This window comes from Arvicanthis niloticus, chromosome 25, assembly GCF_011762505.2.
Source record: "Arvicanthis niloticus isolate mArvNil1 chromosome 25, mArvNil1.pat.X, whole genome shotgun sequence".
In the NCBI taxonomy this organism is placed as follows: domain Eukaryota; kingdom Metazoa; phylum Chordata; class Mammalia; order Rodentia; family Muridae; genus Arvicanthis; species Arvicanthis niloticus.
In genome coordinates, this window is record NC_133433.1 from 27,786,671 (window position 1) to 27,807,190 (window position 20,520).

The 20,520-nt window shown below is 39.2% G+C and overlaps 1 pseudogene; it reads right to left on the reverse strand.

The window, feature by feature from the left end:
- LOC143438350 (lipoxygenase homology domain-containing protein 1-like) overlaps positions 1-20,520 on the reverse strand; it is a 149,312-nt pseudogene that overhangs the window by 81,146 nt on the left and 47,646 nt on the right.

Sequence of the window (20,520 nt, forward strand, 5' to 3'; positions counted from 1 at the left end):
CATTTCCAAAAAGACAAATTGAGAAAAGCATAGAAAAACATGAAAGAGGTGAGCAGATAGTTAACTAGGACTAAGAAATAAAAAGTTGATGTAATGAAGTGCAAATAGTCTCCAGGTCCAGTTATGGGAGTTTAAGAGAATGAAGTAAGATAGCATCCCTGATGTCAAACGGGCACTACTGACAATAGGATAACCCCACAAGTATCACAAACCTTATTCAGTAGAGAAATTTAGTGTAATAGTTACTCCCTCTACATGGTGATCGTGATTTTAAATAAACGATGTCACTACTGATACACTGGAGTGCTGTATCTAAGTGCTATCTTAGGAGAGGGGCTATTTCTTGAGATTGGTTTATTGTGAAGACCTGAGAACAAGAGATACTTGCAAGGGGGCAAGAGCAGGATACCTTGCGACAATGCTGACATGTTGATGGTTAGGGTCAGAATTGGAAATTCTTAGAATTCTTCACTGTTAACAGACACACTGTAACAGTATAAAGGACACAGGAATGATGGTTTTATTCTCTGATGTAAGTAGTGAACTCCATCTCCTTATGATTACAGTGGAGGTTAATATCTCTAAGCCCACTGTCAGAAATTCCACAGCTTCCAGAACTGTGCCCCTGCTAAAAATAGTTGTTGAGTGAGAAGGAGAGACATCGCACATACCATGTACCATTCAATGTTTCCTTCCCCTATGTATAAAAACTGTGAACTGAGGCTGTGGAATGAGTGGGCCAAGAAATGGGTACCAATATGCAAAAGAAGAGAAGCTTCTTTCTATAGCTAGTACAACCTAAAGTTGGCATCTACCCTGTGAGGAAGCCAGTAACTAGCTTATATATATATATTGTTTTGATGCTGTTGTTTTATGAGATAATTTATACTGGATATTGATACTGGCAATGGATACTAAGGATTGAGCACACAAGAAAAAGTTGCTAAGAAGGATGTCAAATATAGCCAAAAAAGATTCCCATCCTAATAGATACACAGACAGCCAAGTTAAAAAGATGAACAAGTGATATGAACAAACAAGGTAACATGACTCTGCCAAAAATACACAGTTGATCACTCACCAAATCCAGGGATACTGGAATAGCTGAAATGTTAGACAGTAAAATTTAAAATTTTACTCCTGACCTCAAAAAGATAATAAATAAATAAATAACCAAATCAAAACAAACGAGCAAACAGAAAATTTATAGTCTCTTCAATAAAGAGGTGGTAGGTAAACTGATATCCACATTTCAAAGGATGTCCATATTTCTCACCCTATAAACAATCAATTCAAAATAGAATCAAGTCATTAATGCAAGACAAAATTTGGAGCTACTGGAGAAAACACTTTAGGTTATAAGCATAGGAAAAGACATTCTGAAAATCAGAACTCCAGATTCTAGAAAATAATATCAGGAATTGACAAATGAGACTACAAAAAATTAAAGAGCTTTTGTACAGAAAAGGAAGAATTAGTATATTGAATCCTACATAGTGTGAAAAAAATCATTGCAGCCTTCATGTGGCAAGGGATTAATATCTAGAGTACATATAAAACTCTAAAAGTAAGTGCTAATAAAACAATTAGCTTCCTCAGTAGATGAGCAAGTGAACCCAACAGAAAGTTTTCAAATTATGGAGTACAAGTAACTAATTAGCATATGAAAAAAGTTCTACATACTCACCATAAAGTCAAGGAAAATTAAACTGTACCATCAATCACATCTCAAGCCAGTCAGAAGGGCTATCAGCAACAACAGACAAAGCAAAGCAAAGCAAACAAAACAATTTGACATGAATGCCTGAAAGGAAACTATATATACTCTTACTGTGAATATGAACTAGCTAATCACTTATGGAGAATCCTCAGAAACTAAAAATAGAAGCAACACAGGATTTCCCTATGCCACCCTTAGGTATATACCCAGATGGAACAAAGTCTGCAGAAAATGGAAATGCTTTAACACCCTGTCACCCTGTAGCACTACTCACAACAGCTGAATCATGAAATTAGCCTAGAACAAAGAAAATGTGGTATATACACTCAATTGGGTTTTCTTAAGATGTAAGGAAGAATGAAAGTATGTCATTTACAGGAAAGTTCTTAGAGTAAAAGACTATCAAACTAAATAAAAGGGCCAGATTCAAAAAGACAATTTCTGCTTGTTTTCTGTCATATACAGAATTTAAAACAAACAAAAACAAAAAAATTCCATGAATGTAGAAAGGGGTGACTTGGGGAAGGTAAGCCAGAGGAAACAAAATGGAGAAGAAAAAGGCAAGGGATGAATATAATCAAGAATGTCATGGTGAAACCAATTATCTTTTATAAATAACAAATACTAAGAATATTTTAGAAAAGAGAAAACATAAAAAGCCATTTGGAAGTGGTTTCTACTCATGTATATTTGTTAATGATAGGACCAGAAGTTGTTCTTGTCAGTATTTCAAATTTTATGGTTTTTTTTTTCTTGAACTCACTTAAAGTATTTTAAATCAATAATTAAAACTTAATAGTAATGTGCCATAAAATGTGCAAAGCAGAAAAATCTGGAAATATTAAAAATTATTTTTGATGATTAGAAGATGAAAAGTATACTTACCATTTGCTTCAACTTGTTTTTTGTTTTGTTTTTTGTTTGTTTGTTTGTTTTTGTTTTTCCAGTCAGGGTTTCTCTGTGTAGTCCTGGCTGTCCTGGAACTCACTCTGTAGACCAGGCTGGCCTCGAACTCAGAAATCCGCCTGCCTCTGCCTCCCAAGTGCTGGGATTAAAGGTGTGCGCCACCACTGCCCGGCTTCCTCTTATATTTTAGATGGATGATTTATTTGCATTTCTGCAAAAATAAAAGTGAAGTGAAATTAATATTAGCTCCATTTGATGGGATTATGAGTGAGAACAACAAGAATTTAATTCCTTAACAGTGACAAATCCATCAGCAGATTCCTTATGCTGAGTAGGGTATACAATATCACCAAGACACACTTCCATGCATTTGTACTTCTATAAGGGATAGCTATCCATGTCATATTAGCAATGGGGACATTCTGGGACATCATAAGAGGTCATCTTCCATGATGTCTAGTTGTGACAAAATCATATTGCACTTTCCTCCACTGAGAGTTGCCTTAATCCTCGCCTTGACAATAAAGTTCAATTTCTAAATGCATTAAGCCTTGGGACATGAAGGGAATCCACCTGAAGAAAATGAAAAACAGGAGAAGAAAATTCACTTTCTTGGTTTATTTATTTTTTACATTCTAGCCATTGCCCACCTCCCAGGCCCCTTTCTCAGTGTTCCTCATCTTCCTCCTCCTCCTCCTCCTCCTTGTCTCTGGAGTAGGTGGTACCCCCCACAACAGGCCTCCCCCTTCCCTGGGGCCTCAAGTCTCTGGAGGATTAGGTCCATCTTCTCCCACTGAGGCCAGACCAAGCAGACCTCTGTTATATATGGGAGCAGGGGAAGGCTTGGACAAGCCTGTATCTGTTGCTTGTTTGGTGGCTTATTTCTTTGGGAGCTCCCTGGAATCAGGTAAGTTGAGACTGATGATCTTCCTATGGAGTCACCCTCCCCTTCAGCTTCTTCAAACTTTCCCTTAATTCAACCATAGAGGTCCTTGACTTCAGTCCAATGGTTGGGTGTATTTGCATATATCTCAGTCAGCTGTGGATTGACCCTTTCATAGGACAGCCATGATAGACTCCTGTCTTCAGTCTCTTCTCCATTTTTGTTTCTGCAGTTCTTTTAGACAGGAGCAGTCCAGCTAGTGTATGCTGCCTGGTTGTGAAAGAGTTAAAAATTTTTAAACCTTCCATAGATGGAGTCAAGAGTGCAGATCAGCTTGTTCTGCGTTCTGGGTCCTAGGAAACTAGCTATCCACAAGACAAAATAGATGATAGATTGAATAGAGTTCAGAGCTGGGAGTTCAAGATAGCGTGACCAAGCGCTATGGGTACCAGGAACTAAAAACTGACCATAAGATAGATTGAATAGGGTTTGAGCTGAGAGTTCAAGTTAGCGTTCCTGTGCACCCTGGATACCAGGAGAGTTTGAGTTGGGAGTTCTCAGCGTGCCCGTACATCCTAGATACCAGGAATTTGGCTGATTACGTATAGGCTCTTAGAGAATAGCCTGTTCCTTCTACCCTGTCACAAACTGAATAATGGGCTGGGACTTTCCACAGGTGCTCTCCAATAGCCCTCCCTTACTCCCTCTGGGTTGTGGTTTCCCCCCTGAATTGTGGTTTTGGGCTTTAAATTCTCTCTGTCTCCAAAGCCCCTGGGTCAGACCCCATTGCCCCTGCATGGGCTACAGGTCTTGACCTCAGTATACTGATTAAAATATGCCTGTTGCTGATTACATCAAGTTTGGGGTCTTGCAGTTATTGGGGTGGCCATGAATTCCCGAGGCTTGGGTGAGGTCCTCCATTTGTGGGGGCCTTACAGTTGGTGGCTCAGTGTCTGAGAGATTTCAGGGGTCCTGGTTAGTTGAGATTGTTGATCTTTGTTAGTTTTTATAATCAGTTTAATTTGCTTCTTTTCTGTACACTGAAAGGTAACTATATCTATAACTATATCTATATATTTTTTAATTGCCAACTGTAATCCAGCATATTATATTCTCATTTTTCGATCTGTAACCAGGGGTAAATGGCTAACTGAGGTGTTGATTAACATATCAAAGCAGACCCTGGCCACCAGGTTCTCCCAGCATCCTTCAGTCCCTACCTGTTACAGGGCTCTTCTGGTTGTCATAAACCTCTCCCTCACCTAAACACTCTAGCCCAGGCTAGGCTTTCCTTCCCACAGCTCTTCTGACCCTATATAACTCACTCATTTTGGCAATACCAGTGTCTTGGCCAATCTCTGGGCCCAGCCCACACCTCATGGTTGGTAAATCCTGTTCCCTCTTCCCTTCCTCCTCTCTTCACATGACCTGACTCAAGGTCATATTCACTCCCCCAGATGTTTGTCTTTGCCTGTGCTTTCCCTTTTCTCTACAATAAACCTTTTTCTTCACCATTCCTAGGAGAATTCCTTTTTTATTTCTTCTTTTCATTCACTCCTCATTGTGTTCATGTTGTAGCTGTAACTCATAAAATAAAATGCCTCTGAGCTTCCCTTCTCAGCTTCAATCTCTAGCTGGGCCAAACTGGAACCCTTAGAAGTGTAACCCATTCAGTGCCTGAGGAAACTTTTCACAGAAACATGAAATATCACCAGTTTAATCTTTCCTCTCTCTTGTTGTTACATACCTTGTTGTAAAATCTTTCCCTTGATGACTAAATTATATTACCTTAAAGCATATTGAATTTATCACCACTTTAAAGAATGTACATAAAGTAACAGTGCATAGTATCAGCTCCCCCAAATTAACCAACTTCTGTGCCATAAGCTTTCTGCTGCAGAAAAGAATGTCAAATCCAGTCTGACCTGGACCAGCAGGTCATTCTTCAGTGTCAGGATCCTAAATGAGAGGACCAGAATATCAGAAATAAAGAAGGTAGGAAAACCAGATTCAGAAATTCTTTTACAAGCTCTGTCTTATGCCAAACAAGTTTATTCAGAATTGCAGAATCTGCTGGAGAGATGCCTCCATGTTTACAAGCACTGGGTGTTCTTCCAGAGGTCCTGAGTTTAATTCCCAGCAACCACATGGTGACTCACAACCATCTGTAATAAGATCTGATGTCCTCTTAGGGCACTCAGGTATATATGCAGATTAAGCACTTATCTACATAAAATAAGTAAATCTTTAAAAATGAATCACAGAAATCACAGAATCATATATACTTTTTGCAGGGGGAAATTGGAACAGAGTCAGCAGAAAACTATCATACAATGGGAGTAAGTCAGTCAAAGCTAATCAAACAATGTTACACAAAGAGAATGTGGGATATCTCATGTGACACAGACAGAACACTGATAATCATAAACCTTTAGGGAGAAAGAGTTGATTTCTCTGTATCTAATGCTGCAACTCCCCACCCCAGGGCCTTACTCTAGGCCATTATTGGCTCAGCCAAACATTCTTGAATTTAGACAAGGAACTGGATTTCTCCGAACACCAGGACCTCAGGAAAGCCTTGGATCAACCTGGATCTCAACACTAGACTCAGAAAATCAACTTTTTTTTTTTTTTTACTGATTTTTTTTAAATTCTTGGGCTTAGTTTTGCTGACTAAGTGATCTACCTCATTCATAGAACTGTTGTCAACCTGAAATGAAAATGCCATTAGAAAGATTTCATGTGCTATTAAGTAGTATAGAAATGTCATGATCCCCTCCCCAAACCACAGTAACTGCTACTCTATTTTCAAATGAACATCCATTTTTCTTATCTACCTGTCTACTCAGTAATGACCTAGAAAGTTTCATTTGTGTGCCAGACAATTTGATAAATACTGGGGCTGTAAGAGCAGACAAAACATAGATTCTCACCTGGAGCTCTCACTATCAGAGAAATATAAAAATAATATGCATGGTAAAATATGGTAAATATGATAGAAAATACATCAGCAATGTCTAGCCTCCTTTACTCCTTACAATAAAGAATATCACCAATCCTGAATAACAGAGATAAAAGGTACACAAAAAAGAACCAAAATATTTCAACAAAGAATCAACACTGAACTGAAGGTGAATAATAAGCAGTTGCCTTATAGGCACTGGAGAGGGCAGCAATGGCCACAGAGTCAGACATCAACAATGGCAAAAAGCATGTGATGGGCTTCATGTGTTAGTGTTTAGGAGTGAGACTGGTACACGGGGTAGTGTAGGGTGCGGGGTACTTGTGTGGGGATCTGAGACTGTCAAAGAGTCAGAGCTACAGGGCCAATGCACCACACAAGCCTTGAAGTTGCCAGATGGTGGCCAGACAGGTGCTGTAAGGTGATTGTGAGTGTGTACAATCCTTGTCAGCTGTCAGGATATTTTATCTCTCCATATGATGAAGCTAAAAGAGATCTCATCTCCTGATTGATGCAACTCACATTGTGCATAGGCTTTCTCTGCTGTAATCTAATAACAGGACATGTGTTATATTTTCAGTTTTCCTGCAATTATGCAATCTTGATTAATCAAATAGACTTTGATTACTGTACTCCTATCTTTCCAGAAAGAGTGTTCTCATAATAAATTTGAACTATTAGGTGTATGTAACCCACTACCATTCCAGCACTCAGGAGACAAAGATAGGAGAATTTGGAGTTTGAAGATGGAGCTTTATAATGAGACCCTGCTTCAGTAACAAACAAACAAAACAAAAATAAACAAAAAAAATTTATACATAAATCAGGGCTAGGAAAAAGATGCACTATACACGCACACACACGAGGGGACAGGGGGAGATAGGATAAGACTTGTATTTCTCTAAACTTTAGTTTCCCCATCAGTAAGGAAAATAATATACCTACAAAATGGTAAAACGGAATTATACACGTACTAATTAATTGTAATCTCAGAAAGGGATAAATGAGTAAAAAATGTTAGTTATTACTCTTGCGTCTCATTGCTAAACACAGTACTTCGTCCTTAGTTGACATTATAGCAGATGTACTCAGGGTGATTCTTAGTAAACTAACAGAAAGACATACTTAGTCATGTGTATCTATGAAGAGGTAGACTTTGCCCTTTTTTTGTTGGTATCACAATGAGACATCTGGCTTAGTCAATCAGATAGTCTGTCTTAAGATCTTAACCTAATAGACCCAGAAACGATGATCAGATTTACCTCAGGGAGAGGCTCCACAGTATTACTGAGGCTGATTGAAAATGTGAGACCAAAATGCAGCTGTGACTCAACAATATGGAACAAAGACACCTTCCAATAGAAGAAAGGCTGAAAGGAGAGTATTCAGTGTGTGAGGCCAGCATGGACTCTATAGTCACTCTCTCTGTCAGTCTCTCTGTTTTACCTTACCACCAATTCTTCCCTCCACCGTCTGCTCATGAAGACAGCAGAGCAGATTGTAGTGCCCTAAATAGTCTGTCTGCAGTACACACCTCTCTTTTTCATATGTGTGCTTCTGCATGCAGCCCAAGGCCCTCTATTCTTTCAAATGTATGCTTCTGAAGGCCTGCCTAGGCGTACAGCTAAGCACCTCAGTGCAAACTTTTGTTTATACATAAAACAGTTAAAAGCACAAAGTTAACTAGCTAGGGTTTGGAGTTACAGATTATGGCACAAATTTCTGTATTAGGTCAAGAAGGTTCCCCAAATCCCCAAACAGGAGCGCTGAAGAACTGGGCTTTGCAGAAAGGATAGAAATAAAGGAAAATACAAGGTGATCTGCCCAAGTCTGCTTCCCCAGGTTACTGCACACAGCATCTGCACACTAGCAAGTGAATATGTATCACCTGTCCCCCAGTTACGAGTGAGCACCTTTAAACTGGCATCAGTGAAAATTCAAAACTAAAGATTCCCTGGTTTCATGATGAGAATAGAAACTATTAGGTGGCACTACTCTAAAACACATGTTATTGCTGGACTCTTCAGCTAATTCTTCCCTCCACCTGCTTTAACCATCCTCCTCTCCTTGCCTACCCAGAACTCAGTAAGTGTCTTCTCTTTGGCTCCTAGAGCCTGCTAGGCCTCCTAGGTACAAATCACCTGGGCTTCTGTCTGGCTTCTGAACCTTGCTATACCCTCTGGAGTGCCCACCAAATAGATATCTGCCTACTGTGTCCACCAGGGCACCATGGCACTGGCAACTCTCTACTTACTAAGCCTGTAGCTTCTTCAGGCCCTCCTGGCCTCAATCAGAATGGATCTCTCCCTGGGCTTGGGGGGGCGGAGGGGGGTGGGTCCTGTTTGTTTCTCCTTGACCCTCATGGATACATTGTTCTATGTTCCTCAGCTCCCTCTTGGAGTTTATCAGAACCCTCACTATAATAGAGTTTGTTTTGCAATTCTTCCTCCTTCTCTCCTCCAACTCAATTCCTACCTCTAAGTCAGAGATTATATTAAAGCCTTGCTGTCTTACTGTAAACAGCTTGGACTCAGTATGGCTCAGTGACCAAAGATAGCACGTTCGAGTTCTAAGTTCTTGATGATTATAATATGACTTGTTTCATTTGTTTAAGCAAATGATCCCAAAGTCTCTTATCTCTAAGATTTTACAACTTTCCACTCTTAAATCTTTTATCTCAACAATTTCTCTGTGCTCTGTTCTCAAGAAGTCTTTTAATACTATTAGGTAAACACTCTTTATCTTGATATTTGTAAGTTCATTGGGTATTGTTTAAAAATCTGTAAACTTTATAACAAAAAGCTTAAAACTTGTAACAAAAAGTTGACTCTTAATTCATCATATATGAATCATCTCTTCTTTAGAAAAATAGATTTACTTATTGTATATGTAACTTGGATTCAACTCTTGTTTAAAAATAGATCCACCAAGATAATAAATATTTTAAATAGCAACCATGTGACTTGTCTCCATTTTGGTTGATAACCTCATCAAGATAGAAGCAACCATGTGACCGGTAGCCATCTTTACTAATGTTAAGGGATACATGCAATGAAACTTCACTATCATCTTGGTTAAGAAAATAGTGTGAATAATTTTTTTTAAAGTAAAAAAATTAAAAAAAGAAAACAGTGTGATATAAAGCAAGTAAAGCAACAATTATAAAACTTCTTAGTCCTACAGAGACCTCTGCTTATGATTATATCCTCTTCTAGTTTAAGAAGACAATAACAGATCTCCAAAATATCTTGGGCTAGGATGGATTTATATGATTAAATATAACCAAGACTTATAAATTCCTAAGGTTATAAAGGTCTACTCATTGTAACAGAAATTGAGTTAGATATTTAAGTCTAACCACTTACATTTTTGCAAACTATGTTTAATGCCAGAATAAATTTCTAAGGCTTATTAGATTACCAAAATCTGACATAAAGATATCTGTCTAAAGTTTTAGTTTTGATGCTAAAAGATCTTCAACTCAAAAATTTTAACAGCTAAACTTAGTAGGAATAAGGCTGTACATTCTTAATCTTACAAAAATTACTAACTTGTAAACTGTTAAAGGCAATTAAAACAAACAATTTAATACTCAGTCACCTTATAAATCATCAAGTTTTAAAAGTTCTCAGAACTATACTCATAGCTATGCTAAGTATAAATGCAGTTTTCTTAATGACAAGCTTTATTTAGCCTCCTATATGTGTTTTCAAGGTTAAGCCTAAAGTAGGTAACTAAAACAACATGTAAAGTTTATTTAAAACTGTGGACACTTTTGGCTTGGTTTCCCTACTCTATTGGCTGAGGTTCATTTTCCCAAGTTCCTTCTCAAATGAAAATCTCTGAGACCTTCTGGGTCTGGCAGCTGAAGGCCAGTTGTGCTCTATGTAACAGCTAAAGGTTAAAGATTGTTCTATATGACAGGTGAAGACCTATGATCTCTGCCCCTAACTGGGCCACAGAAACCATGAGAGCCTAGGGTAACCATGAAGGTAAAGGTCTCTTATCATTTTGATTGATACAGAGAACGTTTGGATTTGTCCTTCTCAGATCCCTGAAAGTGTCTAGAGGTAAGCTAACTGTAGCTTTGTGGGCAAGCATACTAGCTACAGCTGCCTTTTCTTCATATGTAAAAATTAGGCCTCAGGCCTCAGACTTCATTTCCTGAGGTCTTCAGCTGAGAAAGACAGTTTAACTTGCTACCAGACTCTGAAAAGTGATAAACTCACAGACTCCTTTTGAAGAGCTCCAAACTCCAGAGACCCTTCCTCAAGTCTTAGGACATTGCGGCCACCCAAAAATCACAAGAAACCATACCTGGATGCAATCAGCAGAGGTTTATTAGGGGAGGAGCCGGCAGTCAAAATGACAAGCTCTTTAGCTCCAAGAGCAGGGTTTTGGCCTAGAGTGGTGGGTTAAAGGGTCTTTTATAGCATGGGGTGGGGAGAGGAAGGCATTTTCGCGCGCTTACACATGAATGGTTGCATTTTCATGCGGTTACACATGATTGGTTGTTTTACAAATTTTGAACATAGCACTGGGAAGACCAAGGGAGGGGTAACCAAGAACAGTGGAACATTCCAGAGAATCTAGCCCAAATGATCTAGAGTCATGTGAAAATCACTGCACACTCATTTTTCTCAAAAAATGTGGTTTCACCAAGTCACTGCCCTACCTTGTATTCTCACTAGCTCCCGCTGTAAAGCCACAGCCCTGTCATTGTGTTTTTTACCACCTGAATGACTTTCACTCCTTACAGCCAGTTCCTGGAACTGGCCTGGCTTGTTTCAGAGAAAATTTTCCATGTCCCTAAAAGAACTTAAAAGGCATCTATATATGTATATATTCTATAAAAATGATTTTTATAATTTTTCATTCTTCACTTTAACCCCCAAATTTTGGGGTTTTTCTCAAGCTTTCACTGTGACTCAAAGGCTTGAGTCAACTCAAAAATTTTAACAGCCAAACTTAGTAGGAATAAGGCTTGACTCAAAGGCTTGAGTCACAGTGAAAGGCTCTTTCTACAATAAGGATTTTAGTAGAGATTACAAACACTAGTAATGCTAACATATTGAAAACATTTATCTCTTTTTGTAAAGTTAAAAAAATATGTAAGCTTGAAAGAATTGACTTGGATCCACCTTTCACAGATCAACTGGACTCCAGAGAAGTATCCTTTGTCAACCAATAGCCTTAGCTTCTACACCTATTGCCTATTCCTGAGGTTAAAATCTCTCTCCTGCCCTGGTCTTGAGAATCCCCTTTCATGACTACTAGAACTATGAGCCTGGAACTTTGAATATATACCTAAGATAAAAATTTTTCACTAAGCTCTTTAACTTTACCTTCTGTCCCCAGTCTGTATCTATTTCAACATATTCCCAGTCAACTGAAGACTATGAACTGTCTGTACTTCTCTGGCCCCAGGTGGTTCCACAGAACCTGAGTAGCAAGGGAAACATATTGTTGGACTCTAAGATCCAAATCCAGGGGACACGCTCCCCCAGAATCACACATACCCCAGAATCACACACAGATGGGATTCACTGCAATAACATGAGGTTTATTGATGATAAGATGTTAACCAGTATACTGGAGTTCCCCTATAGGCAGACAAGAGGAACCCTGAGTCAAAGTTGGGAGCAGTTTTTATACAGAGTCTACAAGGGCAACCTCAAAGGACCACAAAGGCTGACCTTCCCAGGTTAGGTGACTAAGATTCGCACATTACTTTTATAACAATGAGTGTCTTCCATTTGCCCAGGTTTATTACATTAAGAGCTCAGTTTGCTGACCACCTCCCATCCTGGACCCCTCTCCTGGAATGTGTCTCTGTGCTCTGGGCCTTTCTCACCCACAGGTGGGTTCCCTCCCCTGTGGTCTGAGGAATGTTAATCAGCCTCTCCCTTCCTCCTCTAAATGTTAATCCAGCAAGTGTCCTCTAAGAAATGTACTCCTCCAGGAATGTGTCCCCCGGCAGTGAATTCTAAGTTCAAACTGAGACCTGAATTCTAAGTTCAAACCGAGACCTAGAATTCTTATATTTGGTTCCTACAATGTCACCCCAGCCTGTTCTTTGACTAGCATCCCAACCTTCTTGCCCCACCTCCAGAGAGCAACACCCCAATTAAGGCAGGAGATAGCTATGGAAGAAAGTAGCTGCCCTTCATTATTCTTCAAAGGTTGGAATGTTACATCTCAAACCCAGGGCATCTTTGTACCCGAGGCTCCTCCCAGCATGTCTCACCTTGCCCCTACCCTAAAGCTCTCCCTACCGGGGCTGAGCATCTGCTTCCCTTCTATCAGCCTGATCTCTGTATAACTCAACCATTTTAACTACCCTAATCTTTTGGTCATCTGGCCAGGCAACCTCTCTTGGTAGGTGACTCCTCTCTTGCTCCCCCTACCCCTACCCCCCACAGTCTGGTTTGTCTGCTGGCAGGCTTCATCCTAGACACTTCCTCTGACTGCTTTCACTCTTATATCTATAGTAAAATATCTACTTATCCATGCTTCAGTGGTATTCACCATGTCTTCCTCCTTTGATTTCATTTTTTATTCAATGTTTTCAATGGGCAGCTGATTACCACCCCAAAATAAGAAAGATTCATCTCTGCACCTCATTCTGTCAGTTTGTCACCATCACTTCTTGTCACCTTCTCACCAAGGAATGGCTCAAAGTGACAAAGAAGAGCACAGAAATATGTGGCAGCCAAATACATGCTCAGAATAGCAAAAGACGATTAATATTAATATTATATTATATTATATAATAATAATAATATTTATTATTCTTTTTCCCTATAAAAAGAGTGTTTTACATTTCTTTATTTTATCAAAATGTCTACATCTATTCAAAAGTCTATATTGTTCATCATTTCTTTTTATTTCCAGAAAGAGAAAAGAAAATGATTTGTCCATAGGTTAATTGTTTTGAAAATAAGTAGATGCATAAATTACTTTTAGTGAGACACCTAAATCTGTTCCTGAGATAGAGAACTAACATAAATATTATGTGACTTCTAAGGTTCCCCATTTAGAATTCTGTGATGCTCACCCTCTTCTCCCTTTCTTATTTTTTTCTTTCCAGAAATATCGACTAAATCCCCACTTGGTACAAGAAACCATGCTGAGAATGAAAATGAAACACTTAAGGCCCTGTCCTTAAGAAGCTTATCATCCAGTACCCAAGACAAACACTTTCACAATGACAGTGATGCTGTGTGGTACATACTGAATGGAGCACTAAGTGAAACATTTGAGGATTTTTTTGATGGTTGTTGTTATTGATTTTGTTTATTTGTGGTCTAACATTTGAGGATTTTAAATAAATTAAACATGAGTTCACTCCTGGTGAGAAGCCAGGGAAAAGCTTCATGGGATAGAGAGCTGCTTGTCTTGCACATGAAAGGATGGAGATTTATATAAATACGAGAGAATAAAATAAGCTACTAAACATGAAGTCTTGAGAAATGACCAGTGTAACCTGGAGAATGTTTAAGGAAGGGTGTAAACTGCACTTCACTTATAAGAATTTTAAGACTAAAATGTCAATGGCCAAGGAGGTTGGCCAACTCATTTGAAACTCATCACCACAGCCCTGCACACAAAGGCAATCTGGGAGTGAGGTCCTCCGGTCAAATGGACTTATACAAAAGAAGTCTATTGAGACATAGTTAAACCTTTAAGATTTATATTCTAATTTCAAATATTTACCATGATTTCCCTTAAAGATCATGGTGTCTTGAGTACCCTGTTATATTCTGGAAAACATGGTAGAGACTAAAAGCAAAAATATATTTTATATTCTAATTTCAAATATTCACCTTGATTTCTCTTAAAGATAATCATGTCTTGAGTACAATATGCTCCAGAGTCCTTTCCTGTCCTGTTCACCACAGGACTGACTATGACTTATTTGTAAATTGACTAATTTAGAAAACACTTCCTGAGCATCCATGATGTTTTTTTTGTCCTGCGAACAAGACTTGATTTACAATTTTCTGCAGGCACAGCCATTTCCTGTGATCTTCTTGGAATAAACTCCAGAACTTGCAGAGCCATTAACCAAGGGAAATGCATTGTAAATGACTACAGTGCGGGTGGATGGGGATGTTTAGGAGTGAGTGAGGATGGGTAGGGAAGTGATTATCAGGCTTGCAGGGGCTCAAGAATGTCTTGCTCTATGATGCAGTCCTACCTGTTCTCAAAGGCCCTCCAAGCACAATGTAGCAGTGGAGAGGTAGTCATGGGAGAATATCTCACCATAGATCAACTGATAATTTTTAGTTTTCAAGATGAAACTGTCCTGAAACAAATAATTGTCCTTTTTGTAAAACTCTACTTGAGTAAGATGTCTGTCTTTCCCTTTTTTTATGTCCCTGTGTTAATTCTAATATTTACTGTTGAGCTTTGTTACTAGCACTTAAAAAGGAGAATTAAATGATCATTTTGTTTTGTTATGAGTAAGATTGAGACATAGTTAAACCTTTAAATTTTATATTCTAATTTCAAATATTCACCATGATTTTCTTTAAAACCACTGTAAAGACTAAAAGCAAAATAAATAAATAAATAAATAAATAAATAATATTCTAATTTCAAATATTCCCCATAATTTCCCTTAAAGATCATCATGTCTTGAGTACATTACTGTATTCTAGAAAACATGGAGGGGACTGAAAGTAACAATCAAAGACATCTTCCAACCTTGAGGTTGTAGAGTGAAAAATTATAAAGACCGTCTTATGAAAAATGTGTAGACTTTTTTTGCCTTAGACCTGAGCAGAAAAAAGTGCAGGTTCCAGAACTTGGAACTGAAAATAAGATTTCAGGCCTTCACTGCCCCGGGGCACATTCCGGGTAGAGGACATTATCCCTGAATCAGAGGGCACTTGCTGGATTATATTCCTCAAGCCTCAGGCATTAGGCCCACCTGTGGGTGGGAAAAGCCCAAAGCAGGAAGACATATTCCTGACCACTGAGAAAGATGCAAGCCATCTAGGTGGGGCTATAGCTGGAAGAAGTGAAAAATAGTTTACGTGAAATAGTTGGTAATGATCGTTTAGGGTAGGTTCCTCTGAAATGTTCCACTGTTCTGGGTTACCCCTCCACCCCCTTGGTCTTTCCAGTGTTACAACCTGTTGGTGTTCAAATTTTGTAAAGCAACCAATCATGTGTAACCGCTCGAAAATTCCTCCCTTTCCCTATCAAAGAAACCCCTCAGCTTGCTGGCCTTTTGTCAAAATTCTGTTCCTGCATGGACAAGCAGTTTTGACCTTGGTTAGCCAACTCCCCAATAAACCTCTGCTGATTGCATCCAGGTATGGTTTCTTGTGATTCTTGGGTGGTCGTGATTTCCTGAGACTTGAGGAATCTATTGTGAGGTAAAATAAGGTAGGCAGATAAACACAACTGGTTAAATACATTAGATGCTGCATCAACAATCTGTATCCTGTGAAAGTTGATGATAAAAGCCACATAGAGTTTAGAAAACACCCCTGGATTGTAAGAACTAAATATGAATCTAGAGTTGTATAGATTTGTTCCTTTTGCAATTTCACTTTATTATGTATGTGAATGCATGTGTATGTGGGCAACCGTATGCCACGGGATGTATGTATAAGTCAGAGGGCAACTTTGAAAGTGTGTTTGAAAGGAATAGAAACTTTTTGAGACCCCTAGCAGATAAAGTGGAGCCAGGCCAGCTATGTTCCAGGAACTTAGATGACCACAAAAAGGCAGAACTAAGAATGCAGGTCATCTGGTTCATGAGCTCTAGGTTCCAGGAACCTGGCTAACCACAAAGTAGATGGTTGAGCGAGATTAAATTCCTATGATAAACATGAACAGGGTGTTCCCCATATGACTGACTAAATGATGGGCTGGTACTTTCCACTGGTATTCTCCCTCACTCTCTGGTTTGTGGGTTTTTTTTCCTTTAAATACCCTTCTCCCTTTGGACTCATTGTCAAAACTCCTCTTCCCCTGGGTGGGTTATGAGTCTTGACCTCAGCTGGCTGATCCCAAAATAAAGCCTCTTGTTGTTTGCATCAAGTTCAGTATCTTTTGAGTTATTGGGTGGCCATGATATCCCAAGACTTGAGTGAGGGTCTCCTCTCTTGAGGGTCTTTCAAAAATACCCCTGCATGAGGCTCCACAGCTTCTGGGAATGCTAAGTGGACTTTAGTCACCAGTGCCAAGGGTTATTCAAATGCTGAAAGGCAGCACCAACTGAGAAAACTGGAAGCAAAACAAGCAGAGGGCATTGTCTGCAGGGCCTAGTCTGGTCCTGTGTGGTAGGGGGCAACTTCAACTTCAATTAATCCCAGAGGAAGCAAGGAAGGCCACATTACCCTCCCTGTACACCCTGGCCTCATTTGCCCACAGGGCCAACAGTTATTTCAGTGAGACCTCTGACTCTCTAAAGCAGTCTGTAAGTAGGTACCAAGGAGTTCATAAGGATGTTCAGACTTTGGGCCTCGTTCATTTTATCATGGAATACTGTTTAGTTCCAAGTATTTTATAGTAATATCATTTTTTAAAAAAAGAAACACATAATAAGAGAAAAAAAGGCACTGAGTTCTGTAGATGAAAAGATGGGTGGGTGCCAAAGTAGAAGAGAATCCATGCTATACTGTAGAAGGATTTAGGATTTATAGATGGTTAGTCTGATACATGGTACAAACATCTTTATGTCTTTTCTTTTTCTTTTACCCAAAGTATGTGTTTTTAACCTTTCTCAAAAAAACCCAAAAAGGTAAGAAGGAGAAGTAGGAAGAAAAAGGGATGAATGAGGAAGGTAAGCAGGAGGATGGAAAGAAGGAGTTGAACTGAGGCAAGAACGTTTTTAAGGTATTAACTGTGCACTAAACCTGAGAGGCACCCTGCTTCTTCAGTTAGTATGCCTGAGTCTCACTCTGCCTCTCTGACCACTGTGTTGCTTTAAGAAGAAAAGTCAGGCACTGCTGCTCTACCTTGAAACATCTATTTAGTTTTTAAAATAAGTATCAGTTGTTTACATTTAACTTTAAAATCTCTGTGTCTCTCTCCCATGGGTAGAATTTTTATTTTCAATAACTTGTTAGTATAAGTTCATGTCAAGTCATCTTAGAAATAGGTAAGGGACATCTGATGATAGTGACCCAGGCTCAGAGTCTTGGCAACGCTGGCCTTTAAGCTTATTCGGTTACTACAATCATATTGTGAATCACTATGTTTCTATTAAATATAGATTCTGACTCGTTTTTCATGATTTCATTATTATAAACAGGATCAAATGTTCATAATACTGCATGAAATTAGGTAGTTTAGAAAGCTTGAAGCTTGCAGTACATAATGTGTTGCAGAATTCACTCTAGTAGCATCCTGGAAGATTCAAGAATCCTCCCAAATGCCATCTGCATTGAGAATCTCACAACATTCAATGCCGGCCCCTGCAGATGTAATCATTAAGTTCCCACTGGAGTAGGATGGGCTAGTGTGTTATCAGAAAGACAGAAACACTCCAAGTGGCAAAATCCATTTGACAGTGGCAACAGGTTCTCGAGCAATGCTACTGAGATTCGAGGAACATCAAGGATCATCAGCAACCACTCTCAGCCCGGAGAGGCAAACTGGCATAAGACCCCAGACACCATAGCTCAGCCAACTCCGAAATGTCTAAATTCCTGTTGTATTAAAAGTACCAGGTTTCTGACCATTTGTTACATCCGCTGAAGGAAGATAGTACAAATAGTGAATAAGAACATACCATTCTATTCAAAAAGTCTGTCAAATGTTTTCAGTATTAAAATGGGATTTTGGTGTTTTGTTGTTGTATTGTTCCAAACCTTAAGTGGCCGAAGCTGCATAAATGGCAAACAATCCATGCTATGTATTTTTCTCCTTATTATACATACAAAGGGCAGAACATAATATCTTTCAGCAGAAACATAAGGCAAATCTGTAGGATATAGGTGTTGAAGTGAAGTAAGAGTGGTGAGAAATCCATCGGAAGCATCTATGGTGTAGTCACCATGAGGTCTGGTCTACCAGATCTCACCTAGGAATTTCCACTAAGCTCACAGAAGGCCACAGCAGCTAGCAGTCCTCCATCCAAATGCAGTTGTGCTGTGAGGATTTGCTCTCTGAGAAAGCTCTAAGGGACATGACTGAGATAGTCTTTTTTTTTTTTTTCCTTTTTGTGATGTGTCTACTGAAAATTTCTGCCCCACATCCCAGGAAAAAAAAATGTCTCAAGGTGCACCCTACCCAGCTGGTAATGCTGGGAGCATAGGACCTTATGCAGGCCAGTTCTTGTCCAGCTACTGGATACTGCCAACTCAGTGTAGCCTTCCAACCTTCATCTGTTTAAACTGACCCTACAGAGGAGCCATTGTTGATGGCTTCTGGAAGATCTCTTTCTACTGTGCATTAGTCCACTTTCAGAGGAACACTGTACTTCTTTCAGGCTCCTGCTTCTTTCAGAACTGTGAAGGCAGGCTCCCCCCACCTCTTCATATCTGGAAAATAGGAAGGCATGAGTGTTTAGAAGTGTTTTCCTCATCACTACTGGAAGGATGAGCAATGACCATTATTTCCTCAGGCTCCACTCTATTTTGGACATTAAATATTAACATTTAATGAGTAGGGCATCAAACACTGACATTTGCTATGTCAGTATGGGACATATCTTTTAACTGACTTTTAGTTGCTTTATATATGTTGTCAGTAAACTTATTTTATCTCCAACTCAGTTGGCACTAATTATCTCTTCCTTTCAGATGATGGAATTTAGTAATCAAAAATAACAAAAATTAGAAAGATTTCACATTTGAAAGAAATCACGAGGGTTGATATGACAGAGTGTAGGCAGAATAAAAATTGAGGGCCAGGTGAAGTATTCTCTAGCCCTCAGATGTGGAGCATAAGATAGGGTTGCCTATGATGTCTGGAAACTGTGGGTGGGACAGGCTATCTTCCTCATTGTGTGCCCAGGTCACATGGAGAGCCCTTTGTCTTCTAGCCGACCACATTATGCTAGAGGTTAAGTTTGAACAAGACCTTAAAGAATGAATTCCTTGAGATGAGGAGAGGAGAATGAGGAAAGGCATTCCCAGGTAAAAGGGGTTCGTCCATTCCATGAGGCATAAGCAATGTGCAGCAGAATCTTTTCAGGTGATAAAAGATGTTCTTATTTCACAAAATCTTACAAGAGGATAGGTATAAGAACAAATTGGTAATGTTTGGGGGTAAAGTTGGAGGGGAAGATAAAGCTACTAACAAACAAAACAGTTTTGTTTGTTATATCTGTTTTGGTTTTTTTTTTCTCTTTGGTTTTATATATATTTTTTCATGCTTAGCTTTGCTTTTTTATTAGCCAATTAAAATTGTTGGAAATTTACAAATGTAAAGAGATGTAATTAAAATAAAGCTTTTAGACTATTTCCTCTTTTTCTTCTCAAAGGCTTAAGAGAAAAAACTACCTAATAAAATATTAAAGGCCAAAATTAAAATTAAAATTACAACAAAGACAAATACGCAAAGAAAAGTCGAGGTGAGGTAAAAGTGATGCCGGTAACTTTGATGGTTGATGTAATATAGTTTCTGCTGCTGAAATAAAACACTGACCAAAAGCAACTTAGGTAAGAAGGCTTTATTTGTCTCACAGCTTACAGATCATGATTTAATTAGGCCAGAGGAATGAACTGAAGCAGAAGCTATGGAAGAATGCTGCTTACTGGCTTGCACAGCCTGCTTTCTTGTACAATCCAGGCCCACCTGTGCAGAGGGGACATTGCCTACAGTGGGTTGGGCACTCTTTGTCAATTTCTAAGCAAGATGTGCCCTGCAGCCAATAGAATGGAGGCAAATCCTCCACTAAGATTCCATCTTCCCACATGACTTCCCAGGTTGATGAACATTACCCAGCTTAGTGGTATGATTGTTTCAAAGTAGTGGGCCTGCAGTGTTCCCTGGTGCTGCCTCTGCACTGCTCTTCTGTGCTCCCCTATCCTCACACCTCCACTGCCTTCATGGTTGCATCACCTCCCGAGTTCAGGTTCTCTT